This window comes from Pseudophryne corroboree, chromosome 2 (assembly GCF_028390025.1).
Source record: "Pseudophryne corroboree isolate aPseCor3 chromosome 2, aPseCor3.hap2, whole genome shotgun sequence".
NCBI lineage: Eukaryota > Metazoa > Chordata > Amphibia > Anura > Myobatrachidae > Pseudophryne > Pseudophryne corroboree.
Genome location: NC_086445.1, coordinates 785753393 through 785774238, shown reverse-complemented (window position 1 = coordinate 785774238; position 20846 = coordinate 785753393).

Genomic DNA, 20846 nt, shown 5'->3' with positions numbered 1-20846 from the left:
CCCGCGGGGCAGCGCATCGGTGGTCGTCGGATGCATACACACTTGACGATATAATGAGCGACGTCGTTGATGAGGGCTGAAATGAACGACGTCGCTCATTTTATCGTCAAGTGTGTATGGGCCTTTAGTCTCCTTCTGTCTAACAAAATATATCTCTTTGTGTTCATTATTTTGTGTCTGCTTATATTTCCTAAAAGTTATCTTTTTTGCTTTCACAATATTTGCTACTTCTTTCGCAAACCACACTGGCTTCCTTTTTCTTTTGTTTTTCCTAACACTTTTGATACAAAGGTCTGTTGCCTTTAATATTGCACTTTTTAATGTTTCCCACCTCTCCTGCACTGCTTCCAAGTTCCTCCATTCTGCCAAAGAATCGCTTACACACTTTCCCATCCCTACAAATTCAGCCTACCTAAAATCCAACACCTTTGTTTTTTTTCCAACACCCTAGTGTTACTATTTGACTGGCAGGTTGTAAACAGTGGCATATCTACAATGAGTGCAGGATAAGCAGTGCATGTGGGTAGCCCATGAATCACAGAGCCTTATGCCAGCTCCTTGATTTATGTGTCCACCCATATGGTAACTAGACATTTTAGTGCCCTGTGCTAGAAAGAGAATTCCCCCCCTCCCCCAATATTCAATACAGGGACAGTGTGCACCAAAGGCGTGTGCCAAAAATATAGGGGTGTGGCTTCATGGGGAAAGGTCATGGCTTCATGGGGAAGGTGCATAGCAAAAGAATAGTACCAATTCACATTAAACCACACAATAGTGTCCGTTATACATGTTACATCACGCAGTAGTACCCACTTATACACGTTATGCCATACAGAAGAGCCTCTTATGCTACATCACAGTAGACATGCTTATAAATGTTATGTCACACCCCTTATACATATTATGTCATGGTAGAGTCCCTTACACACTATGCCATGGTAGAGCCCCTTATACACATTACAGCACAGTAGAGCACCTTATACACATTATGCCATGGTAGAGCCCCTTATACATATTACACCACAGTAGAGCCCCTTACACACATTACACCACAGTAAAGCCGATTATACATGTTACACCACAGTAGAACATTCTCACAGTTGGATTCTCATTAAATTGATGAAAATCACATTGCTAGTGACGTGTTGTGGAACATTGCAAGTTATGAGATAAACTGAATAATTATCTTTCTATGGTACAGGTTCAGTTGTAGGCTATTCAATCAACATTGGCGGCGTCTGCACAAATTGCACTCAAGGCGCCCTTGTCCTTTATTGTATTTCAGATTTTTTTTTTATATATATAGAGGGGCGGAGATCGTCACAAGTTGTTATTACAACGTGAATGTCGTTGGATCCGACGCCTGGACTCTCTCTCACCAGCTGGCCTCAATGAGGATTTTTCTTTTGTACCATTTTTGTAATTATTAATTTTTTGGAGTTTTTTGTAATTTTTTTGGATATTTCGAACTTTTTATTTTTATTATTTTTATTCATTTTTTATGCATGGACACATGTGGGCCTGGACCTGATGTTCAATATAGCATCTAGATCCATTATCCGGGTTTTTTCATTAATTAATTAAGTATTTCATTTTTTCTTATTTTTAGTGGTATTTTGAGTAAGTTATTATTACACATTGTCATTGACCCTTGGTTCCACACTATGGGCCATATTTTGGAGCCGAGTACTTATTGTTTAATAAGGGTATAATAGTTGAATTTATGATCGGATTTAATTTTATTAGATTAACCAACTATTATCTTTAAATCAATAGACAGGTACATGTTTGTCTAATTACCAGCTCCATTTGTTTAACAATGTCAATGTGTTTTATTATTATTATTATTTTCACTATTTGTATTTTTAGTTGTAATTTTCTAAGTTGCGCCTGTGAGCCATTTCACCGTCCCCGGAAACAAGTATGGTGCTCTCTGAGTTCTGGATGGTTTATTCATCTGAACTCACTGGGCGCCGTCCACTAGTTGTCACATGCTGCGCGTTGGAAGTAGCGCGCGGCACGGGCGACTGGTGTTATGAGGATGCATTTCGGGAGGATTTCATCCTCCGGTCAGGAGAGGTCACTGTCCGGCTCCTTCATGCAATTCATACATGAGGTGCAGCGGATTAAACTTCCCCCTGACGTCATATCCTGCCAGCGTCTGGCGGTGGGGCCGGTATATGACGTCTGAAGCATCCTCATGTGTCCGGGCGCGGGATAGATGGCTTGCAGGTGAGTACATTATACACTATAAATTGCACTAACAAGTCAAGCACTTTTGGCACATGACACTTTAAGAATTGACACTGCGGTGTGTGCAGTGGTCAGCATCATGACACTTTACTCAATCCCCTGAAGAAGATAGCCGAAACAGCTGTCGGGACGTTAAGTATCTATTGGTTTTCATATGCTGCTATCATGTGTGCCATATGCTTGCTGTTTTTTTAAACATCACTGTTTATTTCATCATCAGTAAAAAGCAATTTTTTTGCATTTAAGCAGTGTGCTGGTCTTTCTGAGTCTGATCCCTCTGGTGGTTATTCTTGGAATTTTTGCTACATTATACTGACCGAGCACCAGCATCATTCATCATAGAAAGTGAGAAGCGGCTTCTTTTGTGGATTTTTTTTATATATATATATATAAAAATATATTACGTTACAAACAAATTCTGAGGGCGCACAATAGACAATTAAAAAAAAATTAAATTCAAATTCAATCCAGCTACCAAATACAAATAGTATAAATAAAAATGTATTGTACACTTATTAATAGTACAAATTCATAACAAATATAAAAATAGGCAAACCCATATATGACAATCCATTTCTAGGGGTTGTTGCCTTTAAGAAGAGAATACTCTGTAACCGTCGCGTTTCGTCCTTAAAAGGACTTCATCACGGAAAATCAGTTTGGAGAAATAGATCTTTTGAAGCCACCTTCCATGAATAGTGCGGCAAATCCTCTACTGGTGAGGAAGATTCACATATAAGCTGGACATCAAAATTCTACTATTAATTTTATGAGAAAAAGGAGTTGGCCCAATCCCGCCAATTTTCTAACACTTTATAGCAGACCATAAGTGAATTAGTGCATAGTGTATTTTTAATCTGTGGACAAGCGTGGCCTTTTATCAAAGGACTAGACCAAATTAGATATCCCACAGATATTGAGTGGGTTGAATTTAAATGTGCAGGTAAATGCAGCTCCAACTAGGTGTGAGTCTATCTCCTCCAAAAGAGCAAGCTGGAAATGCATTGGTTACAGAGTATTCTCTTCTTAAAGGCAACAACCCCTAGAAATGGATGGTCATATATGGGTTTGCCTATTTTTATATTTGTTATCAATTTGTACTATTAATAAGTGTACAATACATTTTTATTTGTACTATTTGCATTTGGTAGCTGAATTGAATTTTAATTTACATTTTTTATAATTGTCTATTGTGTGCCCTCAGAATTTGTTTGTAACGTGTTTTCTGGATCCCTATTCTAGCAGTAGGGTTATTCTAGAGGTGCTGCCCCATTATAGCGCAAGATAAGGGTAATATCGATACATTTGATATATATATATATATATACACATACACACATGGAATCCACCTATTGGAGGAATAAAGGCATTCACATGCTAAGGTAGAAGTGGTATGGTCAACCTGTATGCTGCTGCAGGATACAGGGTGACCATACCACTTCTACCTTAACATGGGAATTATTCGATGATGCCTTGATAAAGATTCCGTAAAGGAATCAAACGTAACGTCAGCTACAACCACCCTGTATGCATTAAACAAAATTAAAACTTCAAAACAAGTAATAATCTAGAGCGTGCCTTTATTCCACCAATAGGTGGATTCCACGCATTTATGTAAGGTGACCACTGGTTAGTGACCCTAAAGTGACTCTAAAGTGCACCCCAGTCATTGACTATTCAACTGATGTGAGTGCCGGACTATACGGATACTTTTATATATATATATATATATATGTATACTACACAGGCGGTGAATGATAACATCAATACCATCAAAAATGCCCTATTATAAGATCATCAGTGGCCCCTGTGCTATACACCCTACTGAATATCCATAAGTTATTGCTGCACAGGACTCCGTCTTTACAGTGTGTCAAAATATCTAGACACATACTTTCAGCTAGTTTTCCAAGCACAGGAGTCTTATTTGAAGGACACGACCACCCTATTACAGAAACTACATCTTTTGCCATCTCCCTTACCACAATGTTTACTCTGTAAATTGGACATGTTGAATTTATACACCAGTATACCCAGGGGCATTTTAAGAGAGGAGAGGACCCGCGTGCAGCTTCCGTTGCGGCCCCCTCCTCTCTGGCAGCTAGTAGACTCTGGCATAGTGCCAGAGTCTACTGCGCCTGCGCAGGTCTCTGGGATCATGGTACCTGCTACTTGTTCCCGGGGACATCTCTATTGCGCATGCGCAAATTACTCGGAAATGGCTGCGGTGGCCATTTTCCAAGTGATTTGTGCCCACACTGCAGGGCTGTCGCTGTGGGGCTCCGAAATGGTAAGTATACTCTATGGGTGCAGTGTGTGTGGTGTAGGGGCACACACACTGCATTCATTATATAATACCATTATGGTGGCGGGCTGCAGGCGGCCATGAGGTTATTATGGGAGTAATTCCAAGTTGATCGCAGCAGGAATTTTGTTAGTAGTTGGGCAAAACCATGTGCACTGCAGGGGAGGCAGATATAACATGTGCATAGAGAGTAGATTTGGGTGGGTTATTTTATTTCTGTGCAGGGTAAATACTGGCTGCTTTATTTTTACACTGCAAATTAGATTGCAGATTGAACACACCACACCCAAATCTATCTCTCTCTGCACATGTTATATCTGCCTCCCCTGCAGTGCACATGGTTTTGCCCAACTGCTAACAAAATTCCTGCTGCGATCAACTTGGAATTACCCCCTATGTCTTAGCTCATTATAGACAGGTCCGGAAGTGTCATTTTTCATCTGTTTGTTGGAATTGACCTTAAAAAAGAATTATTTTTTGTTTGACAACTGCTGGTATATACAAGGGTGCATGATAGGATCCTGTGTGGCCCCCGTGGTTGCCAATTGTTTTATGCTTGAGGCGGAACATAATATCTTTTTTTCTGACCCTAATATAGGTTCAAAGATCCTGCTTTTTTTTTTAGGTATATAGATGACCTGTTGGTCATATGGTTAGGAGAGGAAGCTGAATTTCATGAGTTGATGCTAAGTGCCAATACCTAGATCTAATTACGGTAATATATTAAGTTCACATACTCTCTCAGTAGAGAGCAGGTGAACTATTTAGATCATGGGTCTTCAACTTGTGGCCCTCCAGCTGCTGTGGAACTACACATCCCTGCATGACCTGCCTCAGTTTTAGCATGCAAAACTGTGGCAGAGCATGCTGGGATGTGTAGTTCCACAGCAACTGGAGGGCCGCAGCTTGAAGACCCATGATTTAGATGTTTATATTTCATTGGATCAAGGCCTACATACATCCTTGTTTAAAAAAGCTACTGATAGGAACGCTGTACTGCATTACTCTAGCCAACATCCTACAGCAATTAAGAAAGGTCTCTCTTTTTTGCAATTACTAAGGGTGCACCATATTTCAAATAATATGGACTCCATGATCAGAGATATTGATACAATGACCAAACAATTCATAGCGAGGGGTTACAATTATGAGGAGCTCCTAAAAACAAAAGCGAAAGAGAAATTATAAGCGATCCCTACAGTAGATCAGAGGCTTTGGCCTCTTCAAAATTAAAGAAATTAAGTCCAGTAAAGAAAATACCTTTTGTTCAGAAATTTAACACAATTGGCCCCTGGTTTTGTCGGATTCTGAATTAAAAGTGTTCCACAATACATCTATTATGCCAAGCTTCACTCATAATAAGAATTTGAAAGCATGAGCAGTTAGTACTGAGGGCTGCTCACACACATTTATGGGGTGGCCATTTAGGAGAGGAAAAAACTCTCCAACGTATTCAATTAAGGTTCTCAGGCCGGGTATTCCTGCTGCAGTAAACAAATATATCCAGGAATGCCCTGTAAGCCAGAAGACACCCCCCCCGGACTAAATTTAGAGCACTCCTGGTTCCCCTACCTATCATGTCCGTTCCTTTTGAGCGGAATAGTATGCACCTAAAAAGAACAGGTGGAAAAGTCTACTTGTGAGCATCAATATATCTTAGTGGTAGTTGATTATGCTACCAGGTACCCTGAAGCGCAATAGCCCGTGAGCTGGTAATGTTATTTACACGGTTGGGAAAAGAAAGGTCCAAAAAGAGGTCCTGATGGACCAGGGTACTCCTTTTATGGGGTATATGCAATTAGCGGCGAATCGCGGCAATTTTTCGCCCGTTTTTTAATTCGACACAATTCGACCGTCTAATTTCGGCAAGTGGGTGCCGAAATTGACCATATTCAATAAAAAACGGATTCGACAGTCCCGCTGACGAAAAACGGCCGATTTGACGGATTTTGATCCGATTTTTTAAAAACGGGAAAAAACCCGGAAAAAAATGGCGTGGGGTCCCCCCTCCAAAGCATAACCAACCTCGGGCTCTTCGAGTTGGTCCTGGTTCTAAAAATCCGGGGGAAAAAATGTAATGGGATCCCCCGTATTTTTAAAACCAGCACCGGGCTCTGCGCCTGGTGCTGGTGCAAAAAATACGGGGGACAAAAAGAGTAGGGGTCCCCCGTATTTTTTACACCAGCATCGGGCTCCACTAGCTGGACAGATAATGCCACAGCCGGGGGTCACTTTTATACAGCGCCCTGCGGCCGTGGCATTAAATATCCAACTAGTCACCCCTGGCCGGGGTACCCTGGGGGAGTGGGGACCCCTTCAATCAAGGGGTCCCCCCCCAGCCACCCAAGGGCCAGGGGTGAAGCCCGAGGCTGTCCCCCCCATCCAAGGGCTGCGGATGGGGGGCTGATAGCCTTGAGAAATTTGAAAGTATATTGTTTTTTTCCAGTAGTACTACAAGTCCCAGCAAGCCTCCCCCGCAAGCTGGTACTTTGAGAACCACAAGTACCAGCACGCGGGAGAAAAACGGGCCCGCTGGTACCTGTAGTTCTACTGAAAAAAATACCCAAATATAAACCTCACCGCTGACGCAAAGTTCCCACCATTGAATATAATGGAGAGGCTTTGCGATGCGCTGTCTGACAGCAGACGCGCATACAGCCAATCAGGTGAGTGCCACGAAGTAGCGCTTCCTGATTGGCTGAAGGGACCTTCTGTGACAGCAGTCACGTGGGGTCCCGGCATTGGTGGAAAGGGGTCCCATGTGTAAACATGGGACCCCTTTCAGTCCGTTTGGTCCGGGTTGCCGTTTTGTTGTTTTGCCAAGTACGTGGATTATAACCTGGACACTGGATTGAGGTGAGTATAATTTTATTCACCGGATTCTACTTGGACAAGTGGACCGAACGTCATGTCAACATAGGTAAGTATGTGTGTGTCGGCAGGTGTGAAATAAAGTTGTACTTTCAAGGTGTGCGTGTCCTGTTTTTATTTGGGTATTTTTTTTCTAGTAGAATTACAGGTACCAGCGGGCCCATTTTTCTCCCGCATGCTGGTACTTGTGGTTCTCCAAGTACCAGCTTGCGGGGGAGGCTTGCTGGGACTTGTAGTACTACTGGAAAAAACAATATTCTTTCAAATTTCTCAAGGCTATCAGCCCCCCATCCGCAGCCCTTGGATGGGGGGGGACAGCCTCGGGCTTCACCCCTGGCTCTTGGGTGGCTGGGGGGGGAACCCTTGATTGAAGGGGTCCCCACTCCCCCAGGGTACCCCGGCCAGGGGTGACTAGATGGATATTTAATGCCACGGCCGCAGGGCGCTGTATAAAAGTGACCCCCGGCTGTGGCATTATCTGTCCAGCTAGTGGAGCCCGATGCTGGTGTAAAAAATACGGGGGACCCCTACTCTTTTTGTCCCCCGTATTTTTTGCACCAGCACCAGGCGCAGAGCCCGGTGCTGGTTTTAAAAATACGGGGGATCCCCTGTCATTTCCCCTCCCGGATTTTTAGAACCAGGACCGGCTTGAAGAGCCCGAGGCTGGTTATGCTTTGGAGGGGGGACCCCACGCCATTTTTTTTTTCGGGATTTTACCATTCTATTTAAAAAATAAATAAAAAATAAATAAATAATATTTTTAAAAATATATAAATAATACTTGTGCCTCCAAAATAGACAAACCAAGTACCTACCGTAATCCCTTCTAATATAAATAGATATGCTATTACCAATAAAAAAAACATGTTTTAAATTTTTTTTATCAGATTCCCCCACCAAAGTGTGGCGGATTGAAAATGACGAATTTACTGTCTAAAAGCACTGTTGTCGAATTTCCAAACTTCAATTGAATATACTTTTGGCGAATTGCTGCATTTGTACCATTGCAGAAATGTCGAATTTGACAAATGTCGAATTTCAAAAAGTCGAATTTTGAAAGTCCGTTTTTTTGACGGAAAAGTCCCGTTTTTCGACAATTTCGGGAATTCGACCGCAATGCAGATAATAAGGTGGGCAGTGCTCCGAGAGAAGCAAGATTGGAACCTGCTTCTACCCTATCTAATGTTTGCAGTATGGGAGGTACCGCAGTCAGCTACAGCCTTTTTGAGCGCATTCTTCGTAAACAGCCTAGAGGGATTTTGAATCTCTTAAAGGAGGGCTGGGAGCAGCACCCGATATAAGAGCCTAATATTTTTCAGTTTGTGTCTCAGATATATGGTCGCCTAATACAAATTGAGCAACTAGTAAAGGAGCATATGAACCATGCCCAACAATGCCAGAAACATAATTACGATGTCACAGCAGATTACCGAGCATTTAAACCAGGGGACAAGGTATTAGTTTTAGTTCCCACTTATGAGGTCATGAAGGCTGTGGGACCTGTTCATTATAAAGTACGCCAGGACAGTACAAGGAAAAAAATAGGATTTTGGTACTTACCAGGTAAATCCTTTTCTTTGAATCCATAGGGGGCACTGGAGTACTCTTGGAATATGGACGGTGTTAGCAAGGACAGGCACTGAATATTTAAATTTAGTTACTCTCCTCCCCTCCATACTCCCAGAATACCTCAGTGTTTTTTCAGTACTCACATGGACAGTACAAGGAAAAAATACAAATTTACCATGTTAATTTGTTAAAACCCTGGAAGGAAAGTGTTAGTCAACCGTCTCTGCTGGCCCTTAAAACCCCGGAATGCCAGGTGCTCATTGAAGACTTAATAAATCCCAATAAAAAGAGGGAAGCTGTAGCCCTGGTAGCACAATACCAAGATATCTTTTCTGGTATCCCTGGGAAACCCCAAATAGCACAGCATGATATTGTTACTACACATGGGGTTGTGATTAAGCAAAAACCATATCATGCTGCGCTAAAAAAAGAGACAGAGGAGATGCTGCATCTAGGGGTCATAGAGGAGTGAAATAGTGAATGGAATAATCCAATTGTGTGTTTACCCAAGCCTTCGGGAGCCCTAAGGTTGTGCAATGACTTTAGGAAACTAAGGACCTTATTCAGTAAGGATTGCAGTTTCTGCTAAAAAGTAGTTACTGCGATCAAATAGTTGTCGCCCAAAAATGGAGAAAACACACCCATTGATTAAATTGCAAATGCATCACAATACACAGCTGTTGGAACATCTCCACTGTAGAGATGCAATCTCAAGAAAGTTTATGAACCTCAATCCTACAGCTAATCGTGGGGAAGCTAGAGGAGGGGGAAGAGGTTGAGGAGGAACTCTGAAGGGGGGGCGGGGGATCTATTCTGGACGGCTGGTGGGAATTTGTCCGGGAGAATCAGGGTGTTTGCCTAGGAATCCGGTAGCTTCACCAGCATGATTGAAGCTAAGGGGGGAGGAGTGTGACAGAGACAGCTTAAATCAGACATGGGTGTAAAACTGCAGCGTTATGGCTGGAGAGAATCCAAGCCAGGTATTTCTTGAGGCCAGTGTTGAGAAACAGCTGATTGCAGGCACTTGTCAGTTGCTGGTAAAAGCACTACAGATACAAAGAACATGGTTCCTTATGGTGGACAAGTTGCACACAGGTAATAGGCCAGTGAGTGGGTACGGTTAGGGGTCCTGGACCTTAGGGTCTACTAAAAAATTGTGTTTGCTGCATTTGAAGACTCTGTGAACATTGGGGGTCATTCCAACCTGATCGCACGCTGCAGTTTTTTGCAGCGGTGCGATCGGGTCTGAACTGCACATGCGCCATGATGCGCAGGCGCGTCGCTGCCAGGTGATGGGAAACGCCGGGCAGCGTAGGACCTTATGAAGAAAATGATCGCAGTGGCAATCACAAGGTGATTGACAGCAAGAAGGCATTTCTGGGTGGCAACTGACCGTTTTCGGAGAGTGCCGTGGAAAACGCAGGCGTGTCCAGGCGTTTGCAGGGCGGGTGTCTGAAATCAATTCCGGGACCTGACAGGCTGAAGTGATCGCAGTGGCTGAGTAAGTTCAGAGCTACTCAGAAACTGCACAAAAACTTTTTGCACAGCTCCCCTGCACAAGTGATCGCACACTTGCTATGCTAAAATACACTCCCCCATAGGCGGCGACTATCTGATCGCATGGCTGCAAAAAACTGCTACCGTGCGATCAACTCGGAATCACCCCCATTGTTTGGCTGTAAAGAACTAACCTCTCCTGTGAATCCTGCAATTGCCTGTAAACTGCCTGTGGTCAGACTAGAACTTATCTTGGATTTTACTGCAGTCCATGTGATTTCTGTCACTCCCCATTCCATTGATAGCTGAGCTGTTCATGAGCCTGCCAGGCACTCGGCTAAGACCTGCGGTGCGGCTGCTGTATATATCACTGCCTGTGACAGTGTGTGTGTATTATGCATGAGTGTGTGAGTGTTTGCGTGTGTGTATTATGCATGAGAGTGACAGTGTTTGCTTGTGTGTGTACTATGCATGAGAGTGTCACAGTTTGTGTGTATTAAACATGATAGTATGACTGTGTGCACAGTAGTTCAGTGCTGGATTACCAACAGGGCAGCTGCCCAGGGACCTCTACACATGAGGTAACCACCATAGGGCAGTAGCAACACCACTATGGCAATGTTCCAAGTGAGAGGCATTTTCTGCGATTGCTAGGAGCAAACATATGGCGAAAATTGCTATTTTCTTCCCAGAAGATCGTTCTTCGAGGACGGATTGACAAGAGGCATTAGAGAGATTTTTCTCAGCAAGGCCTGTTGTGTTTTAGGTTTCTTTTCACATACAAGGTGGGAGAGAGATCAAATCTAGTGGAATGGTACAGCCAGGCCCCAGAACCCACCCACTACTGTTGATATTACCCATCTGGAGGGAGGGCTGAAGGTATGCTGACAACTTTCCTGCATATGTTAAACATCATGGTGAAAGATGCAGATTGGGCTACTATTTTGTATAAAGTTGAGGGTTATATATGGTTAAGAGAATACTCTGCAAACAGGTGAGGGATACACTAGTAGAGAGAGGATTAAGATACTGGGGTAAAAATATGTACAATATAAACTTAGTTTATGATCATGAATAGGTTGTTGAACCTGTCTTTCTAGAGCTATAGTAGAGTGCTAGTAAGCTTACTTACTACTGGTGTGCTCACTCGTCTGTTATTGAGGTGCCCATTGACTGTTGGGTGTAAGGCTAGATCTGTGTGTTGGCAAATGTGGGTGCCTCCTGTATATCGCTGTCAAATAATAAGATTTTAAACCTACCGGTAAATCTATTTCTCCTAGTCCGTAGAGGATGCTGGGGACTCCGTAAGGACCATGGGGTATAGACGGGCTCCGCAGGAGAAAGGGCACCTAAAAAGAACTTTGACTATGGGTGTGCACTGGCTCCTCCCTCTATGCCCCTCCTCCAGACCTCAGTTAGAGAACTGTGCCCAGAGGAGATGGACAATACAAGGCAGGATTTAGCAATCCAAGGGCAAGATTCATACCAGCCCACACCAATCATACCATGTAACCTGGAACATACATAACCAGTTAACAGTATGAACAAAAACAACAGTAACGGTCCAAGACCGATGTCAACTGTAACATAACCCTTATGTAAGCAACAACTATATACAAGTCTTGCAGAGTTTCCGCACTGGGACGGGCGCCCAGCATCCTCTACGGACTAGGAGAAATAGATTTACCGGTAGGTTTAAAATCTTATTTTCTCTTACGTCCTAGAGGATGCTGGGGACTCCGTAAGGACCATGGGGTTTATACCAAAGCATCCAATCGGGCGGGAGAGTGCGTATGACTCTGCAGCACCGACTGCGCAAACGCTAGGTCCTCATCAGCCAGGGTATCAAACTTGTAGAATTTAGCAAAAGTGTTTGACCCCAACCAAGTCGCCGCTCGGCAAAGTTGTAAAGCCGAGACGCCTCCGGCAGCTGCCCAAGAAGAGCCCACCTTCCTAGTGGAATGGGCCTTAACCGAATTTGGTACCGGCAATCCAGCCGTAGAGTGAGCCTGCTGAATCGTATTACAGATCCAGCGAGCAATAGTCTGCTTTGAAGCAGGAGCGCCAATCTTATTGGCCGCATACAGGACAAACAGAGCCTCTGTTTTCCTAATTCTAGCCATCCTGGCTACATAAATCTTTAAGGCCCTGACTACGTCCAGGGATCTAGAATCCTCCAGGCCACCGGTAGCCACAGGCACCACAATAGGTTGATTCATATGGAACGACGAAACCACTTTAAGCAAAAATTGCGGACGTGTCCTCAATTCAGCTCGATCCACATGAAAAATCAAGTAGGGGCTCTTGTGTGAGAGAGCCGCCAATTCTGACACTCGCCTTGCTGATGCTAAGGCCAACAACAGGACCACCTTCCAGGTAAGAAATTTAAACTCAACCTTGTTAAGCGGTTCAAACCAGTGTGATTTTAAGAACTGCAACACCACGTTCAGGTCCCATGGTGCCACTGGAGGCACAAAAGGGGGCTGGATGTGCAGCACTCCCTTTACAAACGTCTGGACTTCTGGAAGAGAAGCCAATACCTTCTGAAAGAAAATCGAGAGGGCCGAAATCTGTACCTTAACCGAGCCTAATTTCAGGCCCATATCCACTCCTGTCTGTAGGAAGTGGAGAAGACGACCCAGATGAAAATCTTCCGTGGGTGCATTCTTGGTCTCACACCAAGACACATACTTTCGCCAGATACGGTGATAATGTTTTATCGTCACCTCCTTCCTAGCCTTTATTAAAGTAGGGATGACCTCTTCCGGAATCCCCTTTTTTGCTAGGATTCGGCGTTCAACCGCCATGCCGTCAAACGTAACCGCGGTAAGTCTTGAAATACACAGGGCCCCTGCTGCAACAGGTCTTCCCTCAGAGGAAGAGGCCAGGGGTCTCCTGTGAGCATCTCTTGTAGATCCGAGTACCAGGCCCTTCGAGGCCAGTCTGCGACAACGAGTATCGTCTGTACTCTTCTTCGTCTTATGATCCTCAACACTTTCGTGATGAGAGGAAGAGGAGGAAACACGTAGACCGATCCGAACACCCACGGTGGTACCAGTGCGTCTACTGCTACTGCCTGAGGGTCCCGAGACCTGGCGCAATACCTCCGAAGTTTTTTGTTGAGGCGTGACGCCATCATGTCTATTTGAGGAGTTCCCCAAAGACGTGTTACGTCTGCAAAGACTTCTTGATGAAGTCCCCACTCTCCTGAATGGAGATCGTGTCTGCTGAGGAAGTCTGCTTCCCAGTTGTCCACTCCCGGAATGAAGACAGCCGACAGAGCGCTTACATGATTTTCCGCCCAGCGAAGTATCCTTGTGGCTTCCGCCATCGCGACTCTGCTTCTTGTCCCGCCTTGGCGGTTCACATGAGCCACTGCTGTGACATTGTCTGATTGAATCAGAACCGGTAGGTTTCGAAGAAAACTCTCCGCTTGTCGAAGGCCGTTGTGAATGGCCCTGAGTTTCAACACATTGATGTGTAGACAGGACTCCTGGTCTGACCAAAGACCCTGTCTTTCCCTGTGTGACCGGTCCCCATCCTCGGAGGCTCGCGTCCGTGGTAACCAGGATCCAGTCCTGAATCACGAACCAGCGACCCTCCAGCAGGTGAGCACTTTGCAACCACCACAGGAGGGACACTCTGGTTCCTGGGGACAGAGTTATTTTCCGATGTAAGTGCAGATGGGACCCGGACCACTTGTCCAGAAGGTCCCATTGAAAAGTCCTTGCATGGAACCTTCCGAAGGGAATGGCCTCGTAGGCCGCCACCATTTTCCCCAGAACTCGAGTGCATTGGTGAACGGACACCCTTTTCGGTTTTAGCAGGTCTCTGACCATGTTCTGGATGTCTTGGGCTTTCTCTATTGGGAGAAAGACCTTCATTTGTTCCATATCCAGTATCATACCTAGGAACGGTAGTTGAGTTGTCGGAATCAACTGTGACTTCGGTAGATTTAGAATCCAACCGTGTTGCTGGAGCACTCTCAGAGAGAGCGCCACACTGCTCAGCAATTTCTCCCTTGATCTCGCTTTTATCAGGAGATCGTCCAAGTATGGGATAATTGTGACTCCATGCTTGCGCAGGACCACCATAATTTCCGCCATTATCTTGGTGAAAATCCTCGGGGCCGTGGAAAGTCCAAACGGCAACGTCTGAAATTGGTAATGACAATCCTGTACAGCGAATCTCAGGTATTCCTGATGGGGGGCATATATGGGGACATGAAGGTACGCATCCTTTATGTCCAGAGACACCATAAACTCCCCCTCCTCCATGTTGGCTATTATTGCTCTGAGTGATTCCATTTTGAATTTGAATCTTTTTATGTACAGGTTTAGGGATTTCAGATTCAAAATCGGTCTGACCGTACCGTCCGGTTTCGGGACCACAAATAGGGGTGAATAGTAACCTCTTCCCTGCTGGTGCAGGGGAACCTTGATTATCACTTGCTGTATACACAGCGTTTGAATTGCAGCTAACACTACATCCCTTTCCGATGTGGAAGCTGGTAGGGCCGATTTGAAAAATCGGCTCGGAGGCACATCCTCGAATTCCAATTTGTAACCCTGGGAAACTATTTCCAACACCCAGGGATTCAGGTCCAAACTGACCCAGGCCTGACTGAAAAGTCGAAGACGTGCCCCCACCGGTGCGGACTCCCTCAGGGGAGTCCCAGCGTCATGCTGTGGTTTTTGGAGCAGCCGGGGAGGACTTTTGTTCCTGGGCACCTGCCGAAGCAGGTGCTCTCTTGCCTCTACCCTTACCTCTGGCGAGGAAAGAGGATCCCCGACCTCTTTTGGACTTGTGCGACCGAAAGGACTGCATCTGATAGGGTGTTGCTTTCTTTTGCTGTTGGGGAATATATGGTAAAAAATTTGATTTACCTGCTGTAGCTGTGGAAACCAGGTCCGTCAGCCCATCCACAAACAATACATCACCCTTACAGGGTAGTACTTCCATATGTTTTTTGGAATCTGCATCACCCGTCCATTGGCGAGTCCATAAGGATCTTCTCGCTGAGATAGACATGGCATTGGCCCTAGAAGCTAGCAATCCAATGTCCCTTTGAGCATCCCTCATAAATAAGACTGCGTCTTTTATATGGGCTAGTTAGGAATATAGTATCCTTATCCATAGTATCAAATTGATCTATCAGCTCATCTGTCCAAGCTGCAATTGCGCTACACACCCATGCCGACGCAATCGTCGGTCTTAACACAGCACCCGTATGAGAATAAATACCCTTTAAGGTAGTTTCTTGCCTGCAATCTGCAGGGTCCTTAAGGGCCGCTGTGTCAGGAGACGGTAGCGCCACTTTCTTGGACAAGCGCGTCAGGGCCTTGATTCACAAATCTCCCTGTCCTGCTTAGGGAAAGGGTATGCCATAAATTCTTTTGGGGATCTGCGGTCTCTTATCCGGAGTCTCCCAAGCTTTTCCAAAGAACTCATTTAATTCATGAGATGTGGGAAAATTAATAATCTGTTTCTTTTCCTTAAACATGTGTACCCTTGTGTCGGGGACCGAGGGTTCATCCACAATATGCAACACATCCCTTATTGCCACAATCATACACTGAATGGTTTTAGTCACCCTAGGGTGCAATTTTACTTCGTCATAGTCGACACTGGAATCAGAATCCGTGTCGGTAGTAGTGTCTTGTGTTAAGGGACGCTTTTGAGACCCCGACGGGCCCTGTGAGTCGGTCCAATCTGAGGATTGACCGCCTGATGTCCCCCCTAAACCAGCCTTATTAAGCCTTTTATGTAAAGATGCCACACTTGCATGCAACGTATGCCACATGTCCATCCAATCTGGAATCGGCACAACCGACGGGGACACACCACTCATTTGCTCCACCTCCTCCTTGGAGAAGCCTTCCGCCTCAGACATGTCGACACACACGTACCGACACCCCACACACACAGGGATTAACCTATAAGGGGACAAAACCCCAACCAGGTCCTAAGGAGAGACAGAGAAAGAGTATGCCAGCACACACCAGCGCTTAACAACACTGGAAGAAAAAATATATATCCAGATAGCGCTTTTTTATATATATTATGTCAATTCCCACTCATTGCGTCGCCAAAGTGCCCCCCTCCTCTTTTTTCCAGCCTGTGTTCAGCAGGGAAGAGACCAGGGAGCCAGAGTTTTCTTTCTCATGCAGCTTCTGTGGAGAAAATGGCGCTGGTTAGTGCTGGGGATCAAGCCCCGCCCACCCGACGGCGGGCTTCGGTCCCAGTGATTTTTCAATAAAATGGCGGGGGTTCAGCGATTTACTGCCTCCACAGTCTAATGCCACTGTATTTGTGCCAAAATGTGAGGTTTATTGCTGCCCAGGGCGCCCCCCCCTGCGCCCTGCACCCTTCAGTGCTGCTCTGTGTGTGTGTGACTGGGAGCAATGGCGCGCAGCTTACCGCTGCGTGCCTTACCTCATGAAGATCTGATGTCTTCTGCCGCCTAAGATGTCTTCTGTCTTCTCTATCCGCTTCTACCTTCGGCATCTGTGAGGAGGACGGCGGCGCGGCTCCGGGACGAACCCCAGGTGAGACCTGTGTTCCGACTCCCTCTGGAGCTAATGGTGTCCAGTAGCCTGAGAAGCAGTGCCCAACTTGACATGCCAGCTCTGCTTCTCTCTCCTCGGTCCCACGATGCAGGGAGCCTGTTGCCAACAGGACTCCCTGAAAATAGAAAACCTAACAAAATTCTTTTTCCACAGAAAACTCTGGAGAGCTCTCTGCAGTGCACCCATTCTCCTCTGGGCACAAGATCTAACTGAGGTCTGGAGGAGGGGCATAGAGGGAGGAGCCAGTGCACACCCATAGTCAAAGTTCTTTTTAGGTGCCCTATCTCCTGCGGAGCCCATCTATACCCCATGGTCCTTACGGAGTCCCCAGCATCCTCTAGGACGTAAGCGAAACACTTGTTACACAAGTAATTATACTTATTATAATGCAGAAGGATAAAGTGTATTTCAGAATTAGAGTTACAAAATGGTTACTCTGTCCTCAAAATGTCTAATGCGTTTCATATCTTAAAGTGATGGGCTACTATTATGTACTTCCGTACTGTCATCTATTATATAGATCAGGCATGACCAACCCATGGCTCTTCAGCTGTTGTCAAACTACACATCCCAACTTGCCCTGCCATAGTTTTAGCATTCCCTAACACCATAACTGTGACAGGAAATGCTTGAACTTGAAGTTTCAAAACAGCTGGAGAGTCACAGACCTGATATATTGTAAGTATGGAATTCTGGTGATTTGAGCATCATGAACCCTGACATATAAATTATGCCATAACGTGGGTGATTAGCAAATGTCATTCAGATTCAAGTTTAAAAGTAAGTGGTTGATGAGGTGGCCAATTGATATAAGGAATCAGGGAGCGATTGCGAGAGAGGGATCTTTCAGTGGGTGAAGTATGGTGACTGGGAATGATTGTGAGTGAGGGGAATTACAGTGAATGTGGTATAGTGCTTTGGATTGATAGCGAGTTAGGAGGCATTACAGTGCGTGAGGTATGGGGTCAGGTAGAGATGGTGTGTAGAATTACGGTTGATGAGGTATGGTGCCAGAAATTGATGGTGAGTAGAATTACAGTGGGTAAGGTATGGTGCCAGGGAGTGATGGAGAATGAGGGGAATTACAGTTGGTGAGGTATGGTGCCAGGGAGTGATGGAGAATGAAGGGAATTACAGTGTGTGAGTTATGGGGTCTGGTAGAGATGGTGTGTAGAATTACGGTTGATGAGGTATGGTGCTAGAGAATGATGGTGAGTAGAATTACAATGTGTGAGGTATGGTGCCAGGGAGTGATGGAGAATGAGGGGAATTACAGTGTGTGAGGTATGGGGTCTGGTAGAGATGGTGTGTAGAATTACAGTTGATAAGGTATGGTGCCAGAGAATGATGGTGAGTAGAATTATAGTTGGTGAGGCATGGAGCCAGGGAGTGATGGAGTATGAGGGGAATTACAGTGTGTGAGGTATGGGGTCTGGTAGAGATAGTGTGTAGAATTACAGTTGATGAGGTATGGTGCTAGAGAATGATGGTGAGTAGAATTATAGTTGGTGAGGCATGGAGCCAGGGAGTGATGGAGAATGAAGGGAATTACAGTGTGTGAGTTATGGGGTCTGGTAGAGATGGTGTGTAGAATTACAGTTGATGAGGTATGGTGCTAGAGAATGATGGTGAGTAGAATTACAATGTGTGAGGTATGGAGCCAGGGAGTGATGGAGTATGAGGGGAATTACAGTGTGTGAGGTATGGGGTCTGGTAGAGATAGTGTGTAGAATTACAGTTGATAAGGTATGGTGCCAGAGAATGATGGCGAGTAGAATTACAGTTGGTGAGGTATGGTGCCAGGGAGTGATGGAATATGAGGGGAATTACAGTGTGTGAGGTATGGGGTCTGGTAGAGATGGTGTGTAGAATTACAGTTGATAAGGTATGGTGCCAGAGAATGATGGTGAGTAGAATTACAGTTGGTGAGGTATGGTGCCAGGGAGTGATGGAGAATGAGGGGAATTACAGTGTGTGAGGTATGGGGTCTGGTAGAGATGGTGTGTAGAATTACAGTTGATAAGGTATGGTGCCAGAGAATGATGGTGAGTAGAATTACAGTTGGTGAGGTATGGTGCCAGGGAGTGATGGAGAATGAGGGGAATTACAGTGTGTGAGGTATAGGGTCTGGTAGAGATTGTGTGTAGAATTACGGTTGATGAGGTATGGTGCCAGAGAATGATGGTGAGTAGAATTACAGTTGGTGAGGTATGGTGCCAGGGAGTGATGGAGAATGAGGGGAATTACTGTGTGTGAGGTATGGGGTCTGGTAGAGATTGTGTGTAGAATTACGGTTGATGAGGTATGGTGCCAGAGAATGATGGTGAGTAGAATTACAGTTGGTGAGGTATGGTGCTAGGGAGTGATGGAGAATGAGGGGAATTACAGTGTGTGAGGTATGGGGTCTGGTAGAGATTGTGTGTAGAATTACGGTTGATGAGGTATGGTGCCAGAGAATGATGGTGAGTAGAATTACAGTTGGTGAGGTATGGTGCCAGGGAGTGATGGAGAATGAGGGGAATTACAGTGTGTGAGGTATGGGGTCTGGTAGAGATTGTGTGTAGAATTACGGTTGATGAGGTATGGTGCCAGAGAATGATGGTGAGTAGAATTACAGTTGGTGAGGTATGGTGCCAGGGAGTGATGGAGAATGAGGGGAATTACTGTGTGTGAGGTATGGGGTCTGGTAGAGATTGTGTGTAGAATTACGGTTGATGAGGTATGGTGCCAGAGAATGATGGTGAGTAGAATTACAGTTGGTGAGGTATGGTGCTAGGGAGTGATGGAGAATGAGGGGAATTACAGTGTGTGAGGTATGGGGTCTGGTAGAGATTGTGTGTAGAATTACGGTTGATGAGGTATGGTGCCAGAGAATGATGGTGAGTAGAATTACAGTTGGTGAGGCATGGAGCCAGGGAGTGATGGATTATGAGGGGAATTACAGTGTGTGAGGTATGGGGTCTGGTAGAGATGGTGTGTAGAATTACAGTTGATAAGGTATGGTGCCAGAGAATGATGGTGAGTAGAATTACAGTTGGTGAGGTATGGTGCCAGGGAGTGATGGAGAATGAGGGGAATTACAGTGTGTGAGCTATGGGGTCTGGTAGAGATGGTGTGTAGAATTACAGTTGATAAGGTATGGTGCCAGAGAATGATGGTGAGTAGAATTACAGTTGGTGAGGCATGGAGCCAGGGAGTGATGGAGTATGAGGGGAATTACAGTGTGTGAGGTATGGGGTCTGGTAGAGATTGTGTGTAGAATTACGGTTGATGAGGTATGGTGCCAGAGAATGATGGTGAGTAGAATTACAGTTGGTGAGGTATGGTGCCAGGGAGTGATGGAGAATGAGGGGAATTACAGTGTGTGAGGTATGGGGTCTGGTAGAGATTGTGTGTAGAATTACGGTTGATGAGGTATGGTGCCAGAGAATGATGGTGAGTAGAATTACAGTTGGTGAGGTATGGTGCCAGGGAGTGATGGAGAATGAGGGGAATTACTGTGTGTGAGGTATGGGGTCTTGTAGAGATTGTGTGTAGAATTACGGTTGATGAGGTATGGTGCCAGAGAATGATGGTGAGTAGAATTACAGTTGGAGAGGTATGGTGCCAGGGAGTGATGGAGAATGAGGGGAATTACAGTGTGTGAGGTATGGGGTCTGGTAGAGATTGTGTGTAGAATTACGGTTGATGAGGTATGGTGCCAGGGAGTGATGGAGAATGAGGGGAATTACTGTGTGTGAGGTATGGGGTCTGGTAGAGATTGTGTGTAGAATTACGGTTGA